The sequence below is a fragment of the Protopterus annectens genome, chromosome 9.part0 (assembly GCF_019279795.1).
Source record: "Protopterus annectens isolate FY-2018-M chromosome 9.part0, PAN1.0, whole genome shotgun sequence".
NCBI classification, from domain to species: Eukaryota; Metazoa; Chordata; order Ceratodontiformes; family Protopteridae; genus Protopterus; species Protopterus annectens.
The window spans coordinates 144,930,548-144,956,643 of NC_056743.1; the positions used below are offsets into that span (position 1 = coordinate 144,930,548).

Below are 26,096 nucleotides of genomic sequence, written 5' to 3' on the forward strand. Positions count from 1 at the left end.
GACTGAATATGTGTCTTTATTAGAACACTCCCTTGGAGTTACTGATGTAAAAGTGGTCAATGAGATCACCCCGCATGTCCAACCACATAAGATATGTTTGCACAATTTGACACAGCACTTGCAAATTACTGTACATGCAACTTTTTTCAATAATCTTCACCTGCTAGTAGTCAGCATTTATTTCAACATATCTTAATTACAGGTGCATGTTTTGCATGGCATTGGCTGTTTGTCCTTAACTACACTAACCATTCATCCTAATTTGGCATGTTTCACATTTCCACAGCTCTCATATCTCGGGTTTAAACGTAATAGAAAATAAACATTTGCACACCATTCAGACACGTACTGCATATACACGGCAAGTGCATATGTTCAGACTAGGCCATCATTTAGTTTTATACTTCTACTAAAAGTCAGTTTTTACTGGAAATCATGATATAAATGCCTGCTATGAAAGTATCTACCAATCTACTTTAATCCATCCTTTAGAACTTTTTTTTTTGTTAATTCCTACCAAAATCCTTAGTGCCAGTTTCTGTTCTCATGTTGCACTGATGTGTGGGTCTTTTGGCTTTTCCCGGTTAGGGGTCGCCACAATGGAACTCCAGTCCGCTAATGATTGGCAGTAGAGTTTTACGTGCTGGCTTGTCTGGCCTAACGCACAACCTTCAACGAAGGAACACCCATTCACGCATGTCGTCACACAGTAGACGCTCTAACTAAGAATTGAACGGGCAACGTCTAAGTGTGAGGCGACAATAGTGCAATAATCAGTACATGGGTAAAAAGGTAACTCATAGTCTAGGTTTCTACTTCACAGCTCCAAAGTCCAGAGCTCAGTTTTGATCTATGGCTAATCTCTGGGGTCTGGATGTTCTTGGTACAGTACTGGCTTTTCTTAAGTTTAGTTTGAATGCACTCCATATATCAACTTGGTTTTTACCAGGTACTTCAGTTCCCCCACTAAAAGATCCACATACATTGCATAGAATGGAATGGTGGTTACATCACTGTATCAGACCTCCTGGAGCTTTGGTTCCATCCTGACCAAAAATAATGACTGCAGAAGTTAGAATATCCCCATCAATTCTGTGTGGGGTTTTTCTGTGAAACAGATGTTTGTTCTCCTTTCAAAAACATGTTAGTTAAATGGCTACTCTAAAAAGCTAATATACACTGTTGCATGTTCCCTACTCATTGTGGGTTAGGTCACAGCTAAAAGGTAAATCATTTCATTTAATGTTTAACTTATGAATACAGTTGTCAGTAATTTGTGTTTGTGTATACTATATATATAAGGAACCAGTGGCTCCTGCAAGAATTGACAGAGACACAGTCAAACGGTGACAGTACACAAAAGTACAAAAAAGCAGTGCAATCACAAAGGAGAGCAGAGAGCAAATTGGTTTATAGCCTGGATTTTGTTCTTAGATGTCAGGATTAATTTAAGTCTTCTGAAATATTTCTTACTACGTTTTATTTGCATTTTTTCATGCTTTATGGTTGATCCTTCATCAGCTCCCAAATATTTATTCACTCCTTCTTGCTCAAGTTCTTTTATGTCACATTCTTGTCCCAAACTGATGTTTTCCTGGTGTTGCAGTTTTCCTGCTTTAAAGGTTGCTTTTGCACATTTATCAAGACCAAATTGCATTCTTATATCATCTGAAAAAGTTTTGACAATTTGCAGCTCTGCTTTCAATTCCTCATCTGATGAACTATATAGTTTTAAATCACCGACAAAGAGATGTGAAGTCTTTACACTGTTGTTTTCTAGGAGCCAAATTATAGGCATGGCCTAAGCTGTTAAGGAGACAGCTTAATGGGTTAAGGGAAAGGCAGAATAGCAGCGGTGACCAAGAGTCACCCTGGAATATCCTCCTTTCAATTTTTATCCCTGGAAAATAATTTGTCCATCATGGCTTAATTGTAAAGTGGTCTACCACTGTTTCATGGTCACAGTACTAATCTAGTTGATCAGTTATATATCGTAGGAAGGCAAGTTTATTGGTCTATAATTTTTAGGGTAGCTTGTAGGTTCACTCATAAGTAGGAGCATTGTTTTTCCTGTTGTTAACCAGGTTGGTGTCTGTTCGGGGTGTGCATATAAATAGTTCTTTGGCTAAATCTTCGTGCAAAGATGTTAATACTTTCAGCCAAAAGTTAGGCACTGCATCTGCGACTTTATCAGTTATTAATTTAGCTGCACAGAAATATATCCTGTTTACTTCTGTTATATTGCATGGATCTCTATGAACAGTCCGAATTACTGTGTTCATTTGTTTTATCAGGCTTCTGACTTTTTGGGTTTTATTTACCTTGTGCAGTCTATTTCTTTCATTGATCTTGATACATCTGTCTGTGTCTATTAAATTAAGCAACTCTTCCCTTTCTCACTTTCTTCCTGAGGGCACATCCCTTGCTTTCCGCTTCCTGCGGGCATTCTGTAGAAGGTTCTCTAGCATTGTCCTGTGGCACATTCTTTTCAATTTCATCCTGTGCCATCTGTTTTGTCTATCATATGGGAACTCACTAGCCTATCACTTAACATTGACTGCATCAGAGCTTCCACAGTTTCCTGTTCCTTCCTTTGCTGTCTAGCTTCAAGAGAACATTTATACTGGTTTCCTGTGGAGGGCTCCAAATTATCTTCATATGGCACCTGACCAATTACTTCCTTTTCCACTGATTTCCCCTGAATTTGGATATCCATTACTCTATCCTGTTGTGGTGCTTTCTGAATTAGATTTTCTACACTGAATCCTTCACTTTGCAGGTACTCCATAACCTCAGTTTCTATTTCTTTAACTTCTCCATTACTAATCTCCTTTTCCTTTCTGTCTTCTTATTTTTTGTATTGTAAAGTTTTCCATGTCCGGATTCCTTTGCCTGTATAACTCTTCAAATATCTCTGGTGCTGCTCTTTTTGTATTGGTTAAGTTTTGCTCTCTCCTTTGCATAAATATTACACCATATTAAATCTCTTTCTTTCCCATGTCCATATTTCTTCTTCAGATGTCTCCTGATCTTCAGGCTATAAACCAATTTGCTCTTCCTGTCCTAACTTACATTTTTGGAGTGACTGACTGGCCCCCAAAATGTGTTGGCTAGATTAGATAGGAAAACAATAAGGATGCTTCATGCTCACCAAATGATTTATAAAAATCAGTGCCTACCAAGATTATATATTCCCCGTTCCGGAGGAGGGTTGGGCCTCCTTGAAATTGATATGTACCGTTCTGCAATTGTGGGAGTCCACACATATTGGCGAACTTCACAAGAACCAAATGTAGGGAAAGTTTTGAAACATGAGAATAAATCTAAGATGACTTCTATGCTTAATCTAGGAAAAGCATATCGGTCTCAAGCAGGAATGGAAATCAAACCAGAAGTACAGCAACTGAATGTGCCAAGAAACAAAAGAAAGAATACAAGATGAAGGACCAGATGAGAAGGCAATAAATGTGGAAAAAGCATAAATATAGCTGCAAGTATAGAAAACTTCTGGAAGAACCTCATGTTGATCAGGAACAAATTCAGAAATGGTTGAGGAAAGGCAAATTCAACCCAAGAGATGACAGGTTAATATTGGCAGCCCAAGACAGTGGGTTGCATACATGTTGGTTTACAAAGTCCATTGAACATGTGAGCAAAATGGACAAATGTATGTTTTGTAAAACCGAACTGGAAACAGTCACACACCTCATTGCTGGTTGTGACATACTAATGGCAGAAGGACTGTATACTGAAAGGCATAACAATGTGGCAAGACTGTTGCACTGGGGATTGTGCAAACATTATGGTACTGAAGTGGCTGAAAAACACTGTAAACAAGTCACAAAGCATCACAGAAAATGAAGTCTACATGACATGGGATCAACTATTACCAACAATTCAAAAGATAGATGCTAGAAAACTGGATATAGGTGTCCAAGAAAAGAAGACAAAAGTAGCATTGCTCATTGAAATCGCCACACCCAGTGACTACAGCGTATTCTGTACAGAGAGACACAAAGTCATAAAACATCAGGATTTGCAGGCAGAAATGAAAGCAATGTGGAAGAAAGATACCCAGACAGTTCCAATAGTAGTAGGAGCAACAGGTCTTATAAAAGAGAGTCTACAATCGTATTTAGATATGCTACCAAAAATAAGCCCTCACACTCAGTCACAGAAACATTCAACCATTCAACTGCATACAAATTCAAAAAACAAACATACACACACACACACACACAGAAGTAGACTCATAATTCAAGCACCCAGGCCACGAGGCACACATTCATGCAGCCTCATTCATGCCCCTATGGTTACACACACATACATGTCCAGATAAAAGCATACACTCACACCCCACTCTGTCTTCACTATACTTACCTGCACTGTGATTTCTCCCACATGAATGGATATCTACCATGTTTATATGATGGTTACTGTTTTTTACTTAAGTAAAATTTTACTCGGCCAGGCAAACTAAGAGGTATGGACAGTTCCAGAAGAGAGTATGTGGCCACTCCCCCGAACTACTGATGTGGTTTCATCTGCAAAACCACTCACCATGCTAAAGCCCAAGTAAGGAGAAACTTCAATAGTAGAGCAGTCTCAGGATTTTACAGGCATAAGGCAATGTGGAAGACTTCTGAGTTAAGGCTTCCATATTGTTGTAAGCCTTTCTGAATCTCACAATGCATTTCTGGCTTCCAGTATAGGTCAGCAAAGATGATACCACTGATTATCAGAATCAGTGAAAAATGCAAGTGTTTTTGCAGCAGCAACCCCCCCCTTCCCACCTTCCACCATCTAATGTGGAACGGTAAACCCCCTAACTCCCCGCTGACTTATGTATACCAACTATATGGCTCAGCAAATTCAAAGAAGGGAGAAATTACAGTAGAGCCTCAATTATTCAAACTAGTAAGAGCCTAGGGTCATTTGGATAATCAAACATGTAATTAAACTGGATAAAAAACTTCTAAAATCTTGTTTTTTTCTGTATACAGGAATACACTTCTTAACCATTCAGTGATTCCAGTGCACAATAAAGAATATTTTTCACACATGAACTGACTACAATCTCAAAAACATGCTCAAGCAAATACACATAACATTTACATATTCAGACTATGATTTTTTTCAACGCTAAAACTTTGGAAGGCCGGTTCTGCTGATTGACATTTTGGATAATCAATGTTTAGATAATCGTCTTTCTACTGTAACTCAAAACAGGCATCACTGCACATAGGCTCAGGTTTATAGTAGGCTAATGACCACCAGGGTCTTTTAAGCCTAGCTGTATAACCCAACAGAGGTTTTTACCCACATACCTTGGACACCCATATGCTGGAGTATGTTAGTAAGAAGGTTGCTAAGAGTTATGTGTAGAGGGGGTATGTTAGTCAGAAATTAATTTACTTCCTATCAACCTCTGTCAATCAGAGACAGTGAGGCCAGACCGGAGATGGATTTGAGATTTCTCATCCAATGATCAAGGATTTGTTTGAACAAGGTCAGGGATGAACTCAGCTTCACATGGATGGACAGCTTATTTCATATTGTGCGTGTCGAGCTCTCCTGCACATTCCATTTATATTGCAGACAGAGTTCAGGTGCTTGGATCCAGTGTTTCTGGTGCTCTTTGTTTTTCAGGTGTGCAGGAGTTTATCAGAGCTGGATCAAAAGGTACCTTATATGCCAGGCATAGATCTCCTCTCAGCAACCTGCAGAAGACTTATTACAGAGATAGGGCTTCAAAGACATCTCTGTAGGACAGGGCAATTCATACCTTGGAGTAAACCTGGTGAGAAACCTTTGAATGCTTTCTAACTAGGAGGCTTGATCTCATATCTGGCCTTATTGGACTTTATTAGACTTTCCTGTCCTTTCTTGTTTAGTTGAATCAGAAAGCTCTTGTCTCTTTCAGAGTTGATCTTTCTGATTTTGGCCATCACTGTATTATCTTTCATTATATACCCTGTTAAGGAAGGATATCTCTGGTGGAATTTGTTTTTTTGTGTTAAATTTGGCCTTACTTCTGCTAGGCACATCAGCCTCACTGTAGCCATTTACATGTTAGTGCAGTGTGTGTCTGTGAATAATTCTGGAGTGTTATTAGATTTGGCCTTACTTCTGCTAGGCACATCAGCCTCACTGTAGCCATTTACATGTTAGTGCAGTGTGTGTGTGAATAATTATGGAGTGATATTAGATTTGGCCTTACTTCTGCTAGGCACATCAGCCTCACTGTGGCCATTTACATGTTTGTGCAGTGTGTCTCTGAATAATTCTGGAGCAGGTGGCCATGTTCTCAGGGTTTGCGAGAGCTACGGACTTTGATAAACTATTACTTAATAGGATGCAACTTGCTTTAGAATAGGTCTTCACTGTTACGGGTTTGTTTTTCCAGGATTAATTTTTATTTCAAAGGACACAGCTTTGTGGTCAAACCTCACCAATGAGGACATGACACAGGGGAGGGTACAATGCTTTCCCATGTTGGTGAGTACTAGATCCAGTATGTATGATCTTTTGGAGTGCACACCATCTGTCCCAGGGGGGTTTGTGTTAATAAAATCCAGAAAATGTTGTGCCTGTGAGTTACAGGCAGTCTACATTTCCCAGTCTGTATTGGGTAGTTAAAGTCTCCCATGAATAAGGCATTTGGTTGTATGGACACCACCTCTGGTAGGTCTTGGTAAGAGTTTTATGAGTCACTGAGGGTGACCTTTAGCTGGTCAGGACATGCTAAGAAACCTTGTCTATGGAGACTTGGACATGGATAACCTCCAGGGCATTACACTGTTTAAAGAAGTGGGAGTTGTGGTTAGTGCTAATGTAGACTGCCAAAGTATTTTCTGTGGCTGTAAACCAAGTGTCAGTAACAGGACACATGTCCACATTCTCCAGAGTACGGAGAGCTTGTACAGTGTGGAGATTCTTGTATCAAGCAGTAACACCTTAAAGTTGTTTTGATTTTTTTCTTTGTTGCTAGTTTCTCACTGAAAATGATTTTCTACATAGGAACTCCGATCCTTGGTGTCTTGTGCCTGAAGCAACTGATGATCAGGAAGTCGAACTTCATCCACAACTAAGGTAACGGCGTTTCAGATCAATAAGAAAAAATATGAAAAATCTCAATTCAGAAAGGAGAGAGCATTGCCTTCCCCAATCAGTACTTCTTTAGACTGTTAAAAAAATGTTAATCTGAAGACCCAATCAGAAATTGACATGCTTTCTTGAAGCATCTGCAGATATTATTTTATCCTTTCTGAATTTCCTTTGATAATATTTATCGTAATTAAGAAAGGCTACATTCTTCTAGCCTCCCCTAAATCATCATAATTAAGGTTTAGTCTTGCAGTTGATACTGTATACTAACATGATTACTTTATTAATGTTTTTGGTTATTCTAACATTAAAGAAAGCAGTATTTTGTTTTCGTTGAGTCTTTACAAAAAGGTTACTTATTTCCTTGTAAGGTTTTGATACCTGAATGGGTTATACAGTAGGTTTTGCTTTCCAATAACAATAACAAAAATGAAATGAGAAAATGGGTCTCTTGCATAATTGTTTACCTTATAATCCTATACCATAACACTTACAACTAAAAAGAGAAAGCATGATAAAGTGGACATTTTATACACAGGACAGCAGAATAACCAAATACTTTGCATACCGTAATCAAGTATGGAGCGATTGTATAGGACTTCAAAATGCACATTTTTATTTAAATAAAAAGTAAGCAGATATGAACATTCTGTACACTTACTGGAATATGAAAAAATATAATAGTGTAACTAAACATGTGTGTCCGTTTACATTTTCATACCTTATAATTCTGAAGTATTTTACAACATATTATTTTAGGTACATTAAAATGGAAATATTACATATGTGCTTCTAAAGGCTAGTACAGAAAATTATTTAAAACCAACAGGTACAATCCTGCATGTCAGTTCCTGAAAATAAACATTGAGCTTTATATGCTGCTGCATAAGATGCTGGCCATTATTTTACTAAAATATCCCCCTTACTTTGCCAGAGATGGCCTGTGTTGTATTAACAACAAAAAAGGATGTAAGGACACAAAGGGAGGATGGTAGTGAGTGGTCTCACATCAGCTTGCCCATACTGGGGGCATGGAGGCAGTCTATGCTTGTTGCAAAAAGAAGTGTACAAGTCTGGCAATCTCTGAGCTGCAGAAATGTAAGACACACAGTTGGGAGGTTACACCTGTACAGAAACATGCATGCACCTTCTGCAAGCGTGGTTAATGGAGCTGGCTACGTTGTCTCGAGGTAGCAGCAGTAAGAGTGCTCTCACTGCCAAAAGTACAATGTTGCGCCAGCAACTGCAATCTCCTCCATATCATGGATGTGGGCCAGTTTGCACCTGGGGAGATAAAGGAAGAGCTGGGTGACCCATTGAACTAGGAGAGGACTTGGCAGGAGGGAAACATGTTTAGTAATTTGGTAAAATTACTTGCTTTAGAAATATTGAATATTGAAATGAATTTTGTTACTGCCTTCTGCAATTATATAACCTAGTTGCAAATAAAAATTAATAAACTAAATTCCTGCATAAATTAATAAATGCCAAAGTGATACTAACAATCATGATTCTGTATTTTATCCTAAAGAGCCCACGTCATGACTGATAAGGTCTTCACACCAGTTCACTTACTCATAAACATACATACATAAATAAATAACTGCATATATATTTATGGTAATAACATGAGTATTATCTGGCGGGTTCTATAGTTTACTGGTAAGCCAAAAATCTGAAGGCCTGTCTGAAACCTGAAAAATCAAGTTCCACAAAAATTGTTTCAGCTCACTCACTGATACAAAAAGGGATAAGATTATATACAGTGTGCGCAAATTTAATTAACACTAATCCAACACATTTTTTCCCATGTGTAAATATTAGTTGGGCTACAGACAGACATTAATCAACTCTTGTCAGTGTAGTTCATATTCAAATTACATGCCATGTATGCCTACATATCAAATTTATGCATAAGTAGTTCGTAGTCATGTGGGTTCTATAAAGTAGTAGTATAAATTCAGATGCTCAGATGCAGTTCCTGCCAAAATTAGCAAAACTTTTATGCTACATTTCTTTAAGCATATTGCTTTTCATGCCTCATACCTCCCATGTTAAGGGAGGTGTCCGACACCCAACTATTCCTAAATAATTGTAGCAAACTATCAGCATGTTGCATTTTGAAGTAAAATAGACATACATTTCACCAAAAATGTTGAGCTTCAGAACATCAGTCATTCAGATAAGTCCTCATTATGTAAAATTAAAAGGTATTGTGCTTAAAAATGATCTGCATTTTCCTCGTCACAGTATTATATCTGGCAACTGAAATTATATTTTCATGGGTAGAGATCTGGTTTGCATATTAAAAGAATTTGCAACAATACCATTTTCAAAATGCAGAGTACTGGACTACATAAAATACATAAATTGCATGTCCAACATATCATGTATAAGGCAGAATACACTTGGTTAATAAAGAGTCAGTTAGCACAAGTACTTACAAATACATCTCGGGGACTCTTGTCTGACCACCAGATAAAAATCTCAGGATGGCATCTCTTCAGGTTACTGTAGTGGTAGCAGATTTGATCACCAGTATGGGATATGCAAGTGACATCTAACATTGCCCTGGCAAGACTGTGCCAGACTTCCCTCTTTATACTGAGGACCCTCATAGGATTCCCCATTCAAATATTCCTGGTGGTCTCAATGCAACAGATACAGAAAGATCTTACTCTCTCTGCTGCATCACCATGGAGACCTGCTAAGATCAATGCCACTGGAAGCCGTGGCCATTCACCAGGTGGCAGCCCTTTCACGGACACATATGTTGAGTTTTTTAGCATGCAGCATCAAGCATATTGGTAGCATGACTAACTTTGGTGTCGCCATTGCTTTGCATACAAATTGATAACATGGAATGATGGTATCAGGATGTTAACACTGGCATGGCAAATATCAACCTGTCCCAGTGCAGCCTGCATCTTGGCCAGTGCACTGTTGCTGTTCCACCTCCAATGCCAATGCTGATGGCCACCGTAGAAGAAGGGAAGGCCACAATCAGGCACTCTTAAACCCCTGCCCTCCATCTTATCATTCACTGTTAGAGGAAGTATGTTATGATGTGGATATCCGTGTGGGTGAAGCATTCGTGCAGAGTCCACCCACTGCATGTTAAGCAACTATGGTAACAAATATGTCTGGAACTGGTCACTGTGGGACTCCTGTGGACAACAATAGAAAAGATTAAGAGTTGATTTCTGATCACACCATAACTGACTTGTTATGGGTTTGAGACACGGTTGTCAAGAAAGTCACCTCATGAAAGGAGTGAACTGAAGCTCAAGAGGCAAGTTTTGACAAACATGTTGAGACCACATAACTAGTAAGTTATGACCAGACAGGACCAATCATAGTTCTTATCAGTACATCTAGCTACATTGATGCAGTACTAGTATTCTTAAACCCACAGATACCATGAAATTCATAAGCTATAGGTACACCATGCATTCCAGGAGCCTAAATTTGACAGAAATACATCTCTACTGGTTCCTACATTGTACATCTTTTGATGCCATGGTGAACCACAGTTTCACTGGGGTAGAGGCCATGACATTTTAAATGTGGATCGATTATGACACGGAGACACAAAGGACATCACCACCCACTACCATGACTACAGTCAACAAAGTACAGTGTCCCACATACACAGATTTACTAATGTATACACCCATATACATATCACACATATATACATCGATGGGTCTACTTGAGATTACCAAAATCTCAGACGACTGGCATTCAAATCACCAAGCTGAAAAGCATGAAGTTTCACATCAGAGAAACTTCACGATAACAACGTCCGAATGGCAGAGAGTCCAAGCTGAGCGGAATAGCAAATCCGCTCTTGTGCATGTTGTAGTGCGATCTCAGAGTTGGTATCTATAAGTAGCAGGGGGGTTGGTGGGTGCAGGGGGGGGTGTAGCTCCCCTGCAAAAACATTAAAAGTAAAGGTTTGTACTGAATATTTATTTATTTATTTATTTATTTATTTTTTGTTCTGAATATTCATGTCGGTCGTATGGAGACCGTCATGAATGTTTAGTGGTAACTCCTACAGGTTTAGGTTTTTTGATTGGTGGGAGGGGTGTGGGTGAGGGAAAGTAGGTAGTTGTATTTGGAATGGTGGTATTTTTATCTTTGTATGGTGTTTGTGTGTGTTGTTCTTGGGATGTTGTAGGGAGGATAGTCGGGATTTTGTAGTGTCTGTGTTCTGTGTGTCGGGTGTTTGAACTGTCAGTTTTTAGGGCTCGGTGATTTGAATGTCGTCTACTGAGATTTCTGTAATCAAGTAGATCCATATCTATACATACATAGACATAAAACACACACACACACACTTATCTTTGAATTGCTCCACTATGTAGTTTAACACCTCATTTGAGTGTGCCCTCATTTTAGTAATGTTGTTCATTAACAAGTCATTATACCATTGTCTGCATACTATGCTGGCTGTGGAATTTCTTCATATTCCACAGTTATGCTTACTGTGTTTCTGATTCACAGTCACCCAGCCAGTGTCTGCTCCATAGAAAAGATCAATTTATGAGAAACAAAAAACATGTTATTGAATTTCAGTTATACATGAAAATCAGATGAATTAAAACAAACTCTAATAAGTTAAAATGTCTGACAATTTATGTAAACTAAGACAGAACCTTGAGAAATACATTTATTTCATTTTCTAATTAAAATCTAATGTTTCTGTGACTGTATCAGAAAACAGCAATCATAAAACTTTGGAAACAGATGAATCCACAGCACAGTCAAAACTAACAAATCACTACTCAAGTCTTACTATCAGACATATGTAATATTTTCATATCTTTGGTTTTATTTAATGCCCCAATTCCTGACATAATTCCAAAACATCATGCACCTCTTCTATGGTCTATTCTAGCAATAACTACTCCCTCTAGTGCTGAGTTTACTTGTATGGCAAAAATTGGTTGCTGTAGTGAATTGTATACAAAAAAGATGAGAACTTCTAATATTACACATTCGTATAAGTTTTGACTTAAACTTAAAGATGTGGTTGAAAACTATTAATTGTCACTGATTTGCATAACGTTGATGCTTTAATGAGCTGTGGGCATAAGGAGATGCATAGATTGTGCATTCTCAGTGTTTAGTGCAGTATCTCTAGAACTACATACTTGTTTTCAACAAGAGATAAGCCAGACACCCATTTTACTTATGTATATAAGCAAGTAATTTGGAGTACATACAAAACAATATGAGGATTTACAGATGAATAACTACATACATACAATTAGAGCATCATACTGTAGACTAGAAAGCATTCAGAAAAGGAGTAGGTTTAGGTGATGGCATGGCAATAGGAAATGCACTGCTAAGTAGTTGTTTCTATTAAAAATGAAATGTGTTTAAGTCTAAGGCTCCCTCAGTCTCAGGTAGGCCTTTCCTTGGAATGTGATTAAGAGGTTACAGTCAGTGAAGGTTAAATAGCTGGGGAGTTATTGTAGGGCCAAAGCGTCAATGGAAATAGGCTGCAGGCAGTTCCATGCAGAGCTTTGGTCACTAATGGAAAATGTCAGCATTCTTAGGTTAATCATAGGAAGGTCATGCAGAAGTTTATCAATGCCTTTTCAAGACAGCTTTTTAAAATCAAATGTTACAAGAAACGGATTAATGGGAGAGGCTTTGAAGTGTCTGAACAGAGAGGAAGTAGAGTGCAGAATGTTTAAAATATTCACTGTTGGACGTCCTCTGGAAAGAACTGTACAGTAGGTATATGGAAGGTGTGCGAGTCAAACTCAGCAGCTTATTAGTCATCTGTGCTAACAGTCAGATATGTGCAGGACACACTGAAGAGAGACGACTTTTTCTTAGCTCTTTTGATCAGTGTCCACTTCCTTTTTGATTTGGGAAGGAGCTCACATTTTTTCAAAATAGAAAGTAGCCCTACTACTAACAACCTTTTCAACTTCAGTTCTTAGGAAGGTGTACTGGAAACTAAGAAGCAGAGAACTACCTCGCAAAGTGAAACAAAGCCTCGGAGGGAATTAATGCAGCAAAACACTTTGAAGTATAAAAAACACCATTAACGTAGTTAAAAATCCGTTTTTGTTTCAACAACTTCATCAGATGTGGGCTGAAGCATAACTCATGTTAAATACTCAAAAATAAATGACATAAGTTAATTATCCAATGAAGATCCATTAAAGTTCAGTCAAATATTTTCCATCACAGACATCTGTGTTGGAAACATTGACTTTCCATGTGATACACGAGGTTTGCTTGAATGCAGGGTTGTGTCAGGTTCGATCCTGTGATACAAAAGGACTGATGGAAAACATTTGACTGAATTTTAATGGATCTTCATTGGATAATTAACTTATGATGTCATTTAGTTTTAAGTATTTAACATGATGAGTTATGCTTCAGCCCACATCTGATGGTTGTTGAAACAAAAAAAGGACTTTTAACTACGTTAATGGTGGTTTTTATACACCGATAAAAGTGTTTTGCTGCATTAATTCCCTCCAAGGCTTTATTGTTTCACTTTGCGAGGTAGTTCTCTGCTTCCTTGTTTGGTTTTAATCACCTCGTTTTTGCCTTACTTTGGTTTTCTGTACTGGAAACTAGCTTCAGAGTAATGAGCTTCCTTTCAGAAGTCCCTGGCTAGTCCTTTAGCCACAAAAGTTGAAGAAGGCTGTTGGTTTTCAAGCTTCTCTTTCCTGAACCTCTTAAGTACAATAATGAGCAAGCATATTGCAAAGGTTGACAATTACAATGAAAAAGTATTTTAGGCAGTATGCACTGATGTGGACAGATGAATGGAACAACAATTTAAGAGTTCAATGCATGCACCCTGCCAGTAGAGCTTTTTGGTGAGATATATTGTTTTTTTATGTAGAAATTTACAAAGTTAGTAAAGTTGAGAGAAGGTAAGATGCAGACAGCAGTAAATGCATGTTTGGGGGAGCTGTGAATAGTAAGATCTGATGTTAGCCAATTTAGGTTGAATTTGATTGTGTTAAAGGTGGGGACTCTACAGGAAACTAATTTGAAAGCCAGTACAATTGATTTTAAGGAGGGAAAAGTGAAATGGAAAGCTACGCAAGTCAGACTTCAGCCACAGTTCACAGATGGCAAGTCAGTCAGTTTCATAATGCCACAGAAAAGTGTGATGATCATCAACCCTACTGCCGGCACTGCAAAGTTCAGAAGACCAAATGCAAGGCCCGAAGATTGATTGCTGATGCACTATTAAGGAGACTATGTAGAAAAATAAAAGGGACAGGGGGGGTTTTAGTACCACCTATCAGCAGTAGAAAAAAAAAAACAATATAAAAAAGGAAGCCTTAAAATAGAGTTTTAAAACTAAGTATATTGAACAAGAGAAGTCTGTGCGATTTGAATGAGGAGCCGATGAATGCAAGGTGAAGAACTGGGAAGGTAAAAGAAAAAAAATGTTAGTAATGATACAGCTTACATAAAGAGATGAAGTGTAGTAGGAGGTGGGCAGAAGTGCAAAAGACATAGGGAGCAAACACTGTCAAGTGCATCATCCCAATAAGAAAGATACAGGTCAAAAGGTCAAAAGAACGATCAAGGGGAAGTGGAAAGGTAGGAAATACAGCAATGTTCCATGAAAAATAAGCAAATAAAGAAAGTAGCGGTGGAGGTACAGCGATCATGTTTGGAGCTGGTTTGTAGGCATAAAAGAAAATGGTGATGCAGGAGTAAGAAAGAGGCAGCACAAAGTGATAAATGATACCTAAAATGGAGCTGAAGGTGGTTTCCAGGATGTTTATTTCTAGGGGCTACCCAGAAGGTTTGGTTAATGATGGTGTGTGTGAGGTAGTTTCCCAATGGGGGGGTACAAACCTCTTTCAGGGGTGGGTTTCCAAAACTGGTTATAGAACTAGACCAATGAAAGATGTCACATTTATCAAATTTTAATGTGCCATGGTTCTGGAATATAACAAAAGTAGCAATGAGATAACACAAAATGTGAAAAAGAATTGGAATATTCAAAACACCCAAGAGGGCCACCAACACTGTCTTCAGCAAAAAATCTTTAATCAATCCACAGTAAAAGACAGCAAAATGACAAACATATACACAGATTCCTTCCTCAAGACAGTGTTGGTGGCCCTCTAAAGTGCTCTTTTGGTTATTTTGAAGTCATTTTGAGTTTGAGCACTATTTCCCACACTACTTGGTGATAAGAATTGGAATATTCTTAGGTCTAACCAGGTGATATTTAATCTCATTGGTACAGAACCTTTATCTATCTTTAACATAGCATGAAATTTATATTTGAAACCGATCAGAATATTGTATTGAAAGTAGATGCTATGAAAGTAGGTATAAAAAAGTGTGGACATTGTATGTTCTGGTTGGGGAAATACTGATTTTAGAAAATAGTTTGGAATGAAGGTACACTTCTGTTTACCTAAGTGTACATGTCCAGCATTTTATGTGGGTAAAACAGAAAGAAGTTGACGTACAAGAATATATGAGCACCTGTACGACATACAGAATAAGAATGATAATAATGTACTATTTAAACATTCCTTATGTTGTATACAGTTTGATAAGTTTTTCTTTGGGATCCTTGAAAAGGTTAGACCAAAGCCCAGGGGAAGGGGCAATTAGACTTGAACACAAAGATCTCCTTTGGCAACTGAGGCTGAATGCTCACATTCTTCCTAGTAAATGAATTATCTTGTTCAATCTTAAGCTAAATTTTATTTATTTATTTTTTTTTATTTTTATTTATCATTTGTTGACCGGGAAAGTCCGACTAGGTTCCACAGAGCCTGTTTTCAGCGGAGGCCCGGGGAGAAATGCTCCAGATTAGATTAGACCAAAGCCCAGGGGAAGGGGCAATTGCTATGAAACAGTAGACTTTTGCTTATATAACAAATGGCTTAGTATCAAGGAGCTTTGTTTTTTATCATATACATATTTTTTAATATTTTAACATTTTAATATAATATGTATGGCACTAACTATTTATTAGGGTTAATAATTAACTTGTTTTTGTTTGTATTAGGTTGGCACTTTAACATATAAGGAAGAGATGTGATGGAATTTTCATTCTTATCAAGTCCTGCTTTTAGGATGAAACCACTTAAGGATGCTATTTTTAAAATATTTGTTTTGCTTTGTGACCACCTTATTTTGAAGTTATCTTTCTATGGTTAGTTTTGACTGATAATGCTTTATGCCACTTTTCTAAATTCTATAATCTGATATGTTTTAGCTGGCAATCCCAACACATTGGTAGCAGCATTCATCTGTGTCTGAGATGAAGCACATACACACATTGGGGAGAGCAATCAATAATCCATGGTGATGCAATGCTCACATTGGTCATCTGGTGGGAAGGACTAGGGATATAATACAAATTTCTCCATAGTTTGTACCCTTAATAATACGGGTTGCTTAGTGGAAAGGACAGCACATCATTTCCTTTCTAGGAGACAATTATGGTCTACTGTAAAACTTGGATGGCCTTGCTCTGAGGGAGTTGAAGACAATCGGGTTATTGGTAAGATGATGTCCTTCCTTTCAGCATCTTGACAACTGGGCATTGGAAGTAGCACAATAATTCTGTTGATGTCCGGATGATGACACCATCACTTTATGAATGTAGACTCTACTGTACTGAAGGCTAATTAACACAAGATTGATATGAGAAGGGCTCCATGGTTGATAAATGTAAAGAACAAAATACATTTTACAGTGTGTGTGTGTGTGTGTGTTGAGACTAGAGGAATACATAAAAAGTACTATCAATAGACATTGAATGTTCTATTTTTAATATAAGTGACCTACTGATGATAACATAATTATAGGATAAAGAAATGTTGGGAGAAATATGGGGAGGAGGAAATTAAAAAAAAAAGTATTAAGTGCTTGATTAACTTGAAATGGTAGTACTGATAAGAAGCTTAACAAATAGTGCATGTAGGGGTGGGGCCAAGGGAGTATAAAGTTAAACTTGGAAAGAAATGAGGTAAAAAAGATGGATGCTGTTGGAAATGTGGAGAACATGAGTTTTTAACTAAGCATGTCTAACAAAGCACTAGAGGTCACCAAGAAAAGAAACATGTATTCAGGAAACTAATGAGCACTTGTGATTTGAAATGTGTGGAAGTACAGTACCACCACTGTCTTAGAATTAGATACGTCATACAAATGTCTGGTCCCTGGTAACGTTACAGAAATTTACAATCCAACTGTTCTGTTACCATTAAAAGCAGACTATGGCAAAGTGGGGAAACTAAATAAGAAAAATAAAAACGTAAATATAAGAGTAAATAAGTAGGCCCTGCATAAGACCTTCTGCCATGAGAGATCATCTAGAGATGAGTGTCTCGGGCTTCCAGACAGTATAATGAGAGATGAGAGGTACTTACCTCCATGTCTCCTCTATGCTGCCCAAATTGTCAATAACCTTAAAGTTTCACAACTGTCCAAACCTGAGCAATATCAGAATAAAATATCCAAGTCTGCAGTAAATTTTAACAATAGAACACACCACTATATCTAGCACTCACAGGATTAAACTGATTAGAACTACCACATCACCTAGCTCTATCCCAGCTAACTACAATACATAGATTTCTCTGTAAGCCAGAAAATTGTTCAGCTCTTAATTAATACAACACTACCCCTCCAAATAGAATTTTATGATCTAGAGAAAAAGCAGTAATCAATATAACCAAATCATCTAATAATACAAGTAGGTCTCTATATTCAAATACTGTTGTTAAATTATAGAACCCCATCCCAATGCCAGTGAAATGCATTCAGAATGCAATCTTATTCAATACAAAAACAAAACCTCACCTATGAAATCAAATAATCTTCTCCTGGATATCGTCAGGATAAATGCCACTGTGGTCTTCCGCTTGCCATATAATGAACCCATTTCTCTTCACTAAGAATCATTTGCCTCACACCCAGTTTTCCACATTACCTGAATAGTTCTACTGGTACATTCAAGCCCCAAATACATAGTTTTGTGGCATGACTCAACACCACACCTCTATACATTTAATATAATTCATATGATACCCACATACAATTGTCTCTAAACCTGATTTCATACCCTACCTCCTAACTATAACATTAACATTTTCTGACATGCCAAGTTCCTTCCCTCACTTCCATTTCTTTGAATTTCCAATCACAAGACCTAGCATCTATTAGGCATACTCACTAACATATCTCTTCAAACGATCAATGTTCAACATCTAATAACCGAGGATCTTTTATACTGTAATAGTTACCTTTTTTTTCCATACGAATGGAATCTAATTAACAAATGCATGTGTAATTGTTAATGTGAACTACATTATAGCAATAAGGTTTGGTCCCGAGGAAGCCGAGATAGACCAAAACAAAGACAACCGTGTCAACATTAAAATAATTACTTTTCTTAAATAATGGCATTAATATCGCTCTCTTCTTTTGCTGCTTGGCGGCTGTCTGGTGTTCCGGCAGTTCGCGATGCACTCGCATGCCCACGCAGCACATCAGAGGCAAAAAGCCAAAAAAGACGCAAGATCTCTTAAATGGGTTTAACAGATCTCCGCTTTTTTACTATTAAAGCTGTCGTAAAGTTGAGTTTAACATAGTGAGACGCTATGTTAAACTCTTTTAACGCTGGTTGGGCTGGATAATATGCCTGTTTGCATATATTACTAAAAGTCTGTTTAAGAATGTTTGTTGTATGTTTGAGATTTCTTGCTGGGTGTCCACTGAAAAGGGTGTTTTGGCTAAACCGTGTTGGACAAACCTGGTAAACAAAGTAAAATAAAATAATTTAAAATATAATGCACTGAGCTGGATCTATGCATGACTGTTACAGGCACATAAAGAAAAGGAATAAAATTGTCAGAAGAAAAGTTAAAGCAGCAAGCAGATGTGTAAAGAGATAATAGGTTAGCAGTATTGGCTGGGAAGGTGAACAACAAACAGAAAAAAAGACTAAGAGGTGTGGTTAAGGAGGCCTATAAAGGCAGCACCTCAGGACGTCATAGACAAAAGGCTGTGGGTAATGATGGGACAAATCTCTGTACAATACTATGGGATAGTAAGTGGATGCACATGGGGATGAGACTGAAAATTAGTACAGACTTTCACTGGACACTGGTGTGACAAAAGTAAAAGCAGGGATACTTCAGTTTGATTTTATTCATTCATAGTCCCTAAACCAAGCATCGGAATGACAAATACAGGATTACATTCCCATAACAAATTAATTAAGCTACATGTGGGTACTGAAAGAAGAAAAAAAGTAGCCTCTGAAGTAGATGTCAGTACAAAAGGATCCTTGCCTGATAGTATAGCTAAGGTTCAAGTAACAGTCAGATATCACTTCTCCAATGACACATTGGTTGTGGTGCCGGAAAAAAACAGATACACCTGCAGATCAAGATTTGTTTTCTTGCATGTGGGAGAATGAAGTCAAAGTCTTGTCTGGGGAAGGGTCTCCCTCAGTTTTTTTCCAAGATGTACAGGGAGTAATGTTACCTCAATGTGCTTCCAAGGTAAGAGTCTCCCTCATCTTTGTTTTAGTTTAACAGACAGGACACTGACTGCATATCATGACTCATTTCTTTGTAGATGATGAGAGGCCTCTCATGATGAACTCACTTCTGGCCTGTACCTTTGATGAGCTGAATCCATTAACTTAATCCCTTCCCATCTATATTTTATCCAGACTGTGTCAAGTATTGATGTTTCTTCACCCATTCATCTGGCTACATGCTGCAGTTTCACACCTTGAGGAGTAAAGGAGCAAAGCTATATTTTGCCCTAACAATTCTAGCAGGTTTTTATGGTCAGCATAACCTAGACTGTTCTCATCCTTTCTGCATCCACTCCTCACCTCTGTGTTGTGATCTTCTTACTCTGACAGTTTCACATATTTGTTTTCCAGTATCTCAGCACACCTATTTAACATACATGCACAACTCATTTCTTTACTTATCATGATCTGCACACTTTTTTTCCAGAACTGATGTATGTAAAGTTTACTCTGCTTTTAAGACTTTGCTGTTGACATACCTATTTTGCTGCCTGATGCTGCCTCCTTGTGCTTTGTATACAGAACATTTTGCATATCAGCAGTATGGAAGAGTCACCTTCACATCAATACATATCATGGTGCATTTGTTATATCCTCCAAAATATGCATTACTCAAGTCATGCATTCAAAGGGCACCTTTGCAAGTAGACTTTAGCACATAAGAAATGGATGAATGCAGTATAATCTATTGGGGAATGAAAGAAGTATAAAAACCTTTTAAGCAATTACTTCAAAATATAACTGAAGAACAGTTTTGTGTACGATGATTGCCTCTTATACACGTATTAATTGAAAACAATGATTCTGGGCAAATGCAAAACATTTCTATGTTTTAAAGACAAATTTTATATACAGAATGTATCCGTACATAGTCTTCCCCAGTATTACACCTTAAACACATTGTGCAGGTGTTTCTTTCAGTAAGAGAATGGCGAACATTGAGATATATTTAAGATAGTTTACTAACTCTCCTTACCTATAAATTTTTTTTAAAACGTAAGGGTTCATTTCACCTGCTGGCTTCAATATATAAAAGGAAATTGGCACCATCTGCAGGACAGTGCAATCTGAAACACTTTAGCTTGAAAAATAAAATGATATCTTCTCACACTGACTTCTCTTATCAGTAATTTATTTGTGGCAATAAATGTCAGCAATGCTAGGTACAGTGCTAGCATTTTCTTTTCTAAAACAGCTATACCAACCAATAATAAAATATAAAAAATATTAGAGATATTGCACCTGGTGGATGGACAGAATTTATGTCCGATTTTATCTGTGCATTAGGAAAAATGCAGTCTTTTGCTACTATGTTCTGAATCTAAAGTAAAAGCAATTTCAGTCTCACTGTCAAATAGTGGCCAAGTATTACAATAACCCATGGTTTTAAGAATCGGTGATGTTACATTTGTTGTTATTATTATTATTATTATTAATAATGGTCCTTTCTGAAACAGTGGAGAACAAGGCATCATACAATGTGTGTAAATGCTTTTGGAATACATATCTGAACAATTACAGATTCACAAAACAGTAATATATTTTTGAAAGTGTCTTATGATTATTCTTTTTTATGACAGCTTTAATTTAGGAAACAAATTAAAGTTTGTTGGCTATGCAGTTAAGTTGCAAGCAAAATGTCATTTTCTTTGAGCCTCAAGGATCAGAGTGCTGCAATTTTACAAAGTCAATACACCACATGAGCAGACTGCCATCATTATAGCAGTATAGAATAGTGTGCTGTATACAGTGAGTGACAAATACGTTTGTACAGTGTACTATAAAAGGATGGCTGAATCCAACCTAGCTAATATGGCATTAGAAGTGAAATATTTAGAGATCAGGGTACAAAGGTAGGGCACTCTCATTGGGGGATGCAAGGGGAAAGCAAAACAACAATATTGTAATGTATGATTTAATTGCAGTAGTTTTACATAGGTTCATGAGGAAACATCATCACAACGGTCTGCACTGAGAACCATGGTAGACCAATAATACATTTTAACACCAGTACATATAGTATGCAATCAAAACGTTTATTACCTCTGACTGAATAGGCAAACAATGGTATGAGGTTTGAATTTACTAATGTACACAAATGGCTTACTGTACTAGCCAGGCAAGTACTTTGAAATAAACTTTTCCACACATGAGGCAGTTACACAAAGGAGCTGACCATACTAACCCTTCTTGCTTCATATAGCCAAAGCAAAGAAAATGTCTACAGCTTCTGCTGCCCTTATAGACAATTACTGAAAGGGAAGATGAGTCAGTTAGTTTCATTGTTGTTTTTTTACAAATATTATGGAAAGTATATAGTTATAAATAAAACAAATCAAGTATCATCCAATTTTGCTTTGTTAAGCAGTTTTGCGCAAGCTCTGTACTGAAAGGTTAATAGCAAAGCCGCTGTTTAAGCCTGATGAACTTTATGGAAAACAGCTTTAATTCATGTGACTAGAACTGATGAAAAAGTGAAGAGGAGATGCAGCAGAGCAGACATAAAATGTGACAAATCTGATCCGGGTGTGAGAAGTGGTTTAATCCTATGCAATGCTTCATATTTAATTACAGCACATTTAGAGAGAAGTTTTGATTTTAGATCCATTAGAAAATAAATGTATATCTCATCTCTCAGCTACTTTGGATTGAAAGCTATGAGTTGAAATAATTACATCTAGTAAGTGTTTAGTAGAGGTAAAGAAGTACCCACCAAAAATAACGGGTTTTCTTTCTTGCTCTTTTTGTAATTCTCATTCATTTTGTATCGACCATTTTTCCATGGCCATGAAACCATTCAACATACTCGTGACATTTACAGAATACATTAAAGCCTGTGGTAGAAACAAATGTGCATGAAGAAATAGGCAGGAACATGAGGGTTTGCTGTGGACTAAGATGCAGAAGGTTCTGATTGGGTATCTGATCATAACCAATTTGTTATGAGTTTCAGACAGAGGAGCAAAACTTGTTGGAAAGCTATGAATGGCTCCACAATGAAAATGTGATAATTTAGAGCATGACACTTTGGAGTCCTGATTAAAGTAGTTGCTTCCTCTTAAAAGTATGAACAATTGCAGATGTCCCAACCATTAGGAGCAGCAATATTTACATATTTTATTTCAAATATTCCAGAAAACTGAGGCGCACTCACTCAGACACATCCCAATGGAAAAGAAAAAGAATTTAAAACCAAATATTTACAAGTGTCAGAGCAAAAACATGAGTCAAAACCACACATTCTGCAAAATCAAGGAGAATAGAGAGCTATGCATCAGACATGACATCTTAGCATTTTCTGAACTGCTTAGATACTGCAATGAAATCTGAAGTATATTGGTGGTTTGGTAGCGAATTTACTACAGTAGCATTGTAGCTTGGACGGAAGAATAAACTGTAGTGTGCTGAAAACTCAAGCTGATAAGCATTGTCACATCAAAGAGACAGAACTGATGACATACTATTCATAAAGGTTGAAGTTTGCTGTAGTTCATTTCGATGGTACTAAGGAAGAGTACAGTTCTTGCATGGCAGGCTTCTAACAAATAGTACCATCACTTTTACCAAAGGCAACAAACTGATGGTTAATCAGCGCCTCTGCTTGGATTCACTACCAAACATATGGAGTGTTTTTTTTTTATTCATGCAGTCTACAGATATTACAGAATAGGTCATAGCTAAGAACGCAGTTGTTCCTAGTTTATAGTCCAAAGCCATACATAAAGCTTTGGTTTGCTCTGTACTGTCTGCTTACTTCATGTCAACTCCTATACAGGAATTAAAATTGTGAGAAATTATGACTATTTGCAAAACTGCCAGCCAGAGCATTTTGTTCTAGCATGTACATAACTGAAATCATATTCAAACAGTTTTTTAAACTCTTGTCATTTATTTACTTCCTTGCCAGACTTACCACTACCTTCATCCAACTGCTGTCCCATTTGTTCCTTCAAGATTAGGAGCGAGACATTCCTGGACTACCTGCCCAACAACTCAACTATCTTCACATAAATGGTACATCCATTCCATTAAAGTGCAACGGCCAGATATCACTGGGCTAGGTGAGGGTCTCGCTACCAACTCAGTCCTGTCTGGAGGGGCAGTATTGTCCCCACCATCCACAGTGAAAGTCAGATTGTGTGTACCAGGCCAGCTTAGTTGTCTTGGTGAGGTTATCCCATACCCCTCCCCTTAGGATCACTGAGGTCTGCTTCCATGCTACTGGCAGCAAGAAATGGGCCCCCCTCCATCATTTCTTGGCTTACCTGCATGCATGCAGACAGCACATGCTCACAAGTGCATTATCTAGTACTCTGGAAAACTCACTCCCATCCAATCCTGCTAGTTTGTACAATCACTAGAAGCCTTACTCAAACTCAGGTCATTGTAGTTGCAGCGTGATTCCTCTATACCATGGAACTGGCTTTATCAGACATATTTCTCTATGTACGGCAGTAATAAAAGTATATTATGAAAAGCTACAGAATTATGTCTGTATCAACATGTAAAATATTTCATTTTACCTAAAATGAAGCATTTTAAAAATCAAACAATAATAAAAATTAGGTAAGCTAAATGATATGAAACAGACACATATAAAGCAGCTGTTTTAAAAAGGCTATTACCACTCAATTATATGCCGAAAGAAATGTGATGCAACAGATACACAAATGTGAACCTGAAACACCTCCAATATCAAAATGTAGTCTAATTTGTATAGAATCTCTCAACAATCTTTAAATATGCATCTAGTCTAATCATGCATAATGCATCCTAAATAGAACACTGCAAGTCTAAAGGAACTGCAGTTCTAACATCAAGGGTTTGTTTCATCTTAATTCAAAATGAAAACTATCTATCCCTAATAAACCAATAATTTTCCAAAAATTCATGAAAACTATGCATGTGTTCTACAAATGCTAACAGTGTGTCTTGGGGCTTGCAGTGAAATACACTGGATCTTACATTTTTTGACTGTGTGTAAACTAAACATTACATTTTGGGTCACTTGTTTCAAGCACATTCTTTGGCATCAGCAGAATTCTGCTCCTATTTTTAGCAGTTACAGATGGGCTGGCCTGATTTCTGACACTACAGCAGAGGATGCAGCTAACGGCAACTCACTGTGTTGGGTATTGTTACCGTTATATCAAATACGATGAAAAAGCTGGTACAAAACAGCAGAAGGTATGACTAACAAAGAAAGCAGAGGACTACTGAAGGAATAGCCGACCTCAAAAGGGAGAAAATAATACATCAGCATATGTTAAAGATATCAAAGTAATGTAGTCAAAATGCATTTATTGTGCTGCTCTGTCATATCTACACCAAACCATACTTTCCTCTAGTTTTTATTCAGCCTTGCAAATACAGATTGTTTCATATACGAGGGTCATAAAAATGATAACGAATGCAAACAACAACTTGTTCTGATTTTACGTGATTTTTGTGTCACCTATGGTTATCTTTGTAAGAAGTGTTACATAAAATACTAATGAAATTACCTAGTATAGGTATGGAATATATAAAGTCTGAGATACTGATGATGCTAATTTTTTCAATTGTACGGCATAATGGTAAACACTTATAAATATCAGATATCAAAGTTATATTACAGTCTGTAATAAACTGGTTACAGGGATCCTTATATGATAGAAACCTCATTTGACTGAAACCATAAGACTGAAATTTCAAAAGACTGAAAAGTCGCTTGACAAACCCATAAGACTGAAACCCATAATACTGAATTTCAACATACTAAATTGTAAACTGGACCATATAAATTGGACCATATAAAACCAGACTAGGTGGGGGGGGCTAAGCCCCTCACACCCCCAATGTGAGGGACTGTGCCCCCCACACCCCCCTAACTATATATACCAAGTCCAGGATTGCACTAGAGTGGGGAAAAGGGCATATGCCTTTCACATACCTTACAGTAATCTACATGCTGCCATTACTATGCCATTTTCCCCACTGTAGTGTGATCCTGAAGTTAGTATATATAGTTAGGGGGGTGTGGGGGGCACATCCCCCCACTTAGTCTGGTTTTATATGGTCCAGTTTAAAATTTAGTATGTTGAAATTGAGTATTATGGGTTTCAGTCAAGTGGCTTTTCAGTCTTTTGAAATTTCAGTCTTATGGTCTCAGTCAAATGAATTTCAGTCAAATGAGGTTTCTATCATATGATAGGATCCGGTTACAGTAATAAAAAAAAAATAATGTTTGATATATATTGAAAGAAGCAGCTTTTTTTTTTTTTTTTTTTAAGAGATTATGTACTAATACCTGTTCAACAGGATGCTTCAAGTACATCATATTTATAGGAGATACAACCAGTTCAGTAAAAGAAAACTAAATTCTGAGTAAGAAAGCATACATAGTAATGGTGTTTGACAAAGCAACAGT

At 37.4% G+C, this 26,096-nt stretch overlaps 1 protein-coding gene across 1 annotated transcript in view; it reads right to left on the reverse strand.

The window, feature by feature from the left end:
• Window positions 1-26,096, reverse strand: part of LOC122810502 (SH3 and multiple ankyrin repeat domains protein 1-like) — a 4,213,494-nt gene that overhangs the window by 2,422,855 nt on the left and 1,764,543 nt on the right. The gene's annotated exons all lie outside the window — the stretch shown is intronic.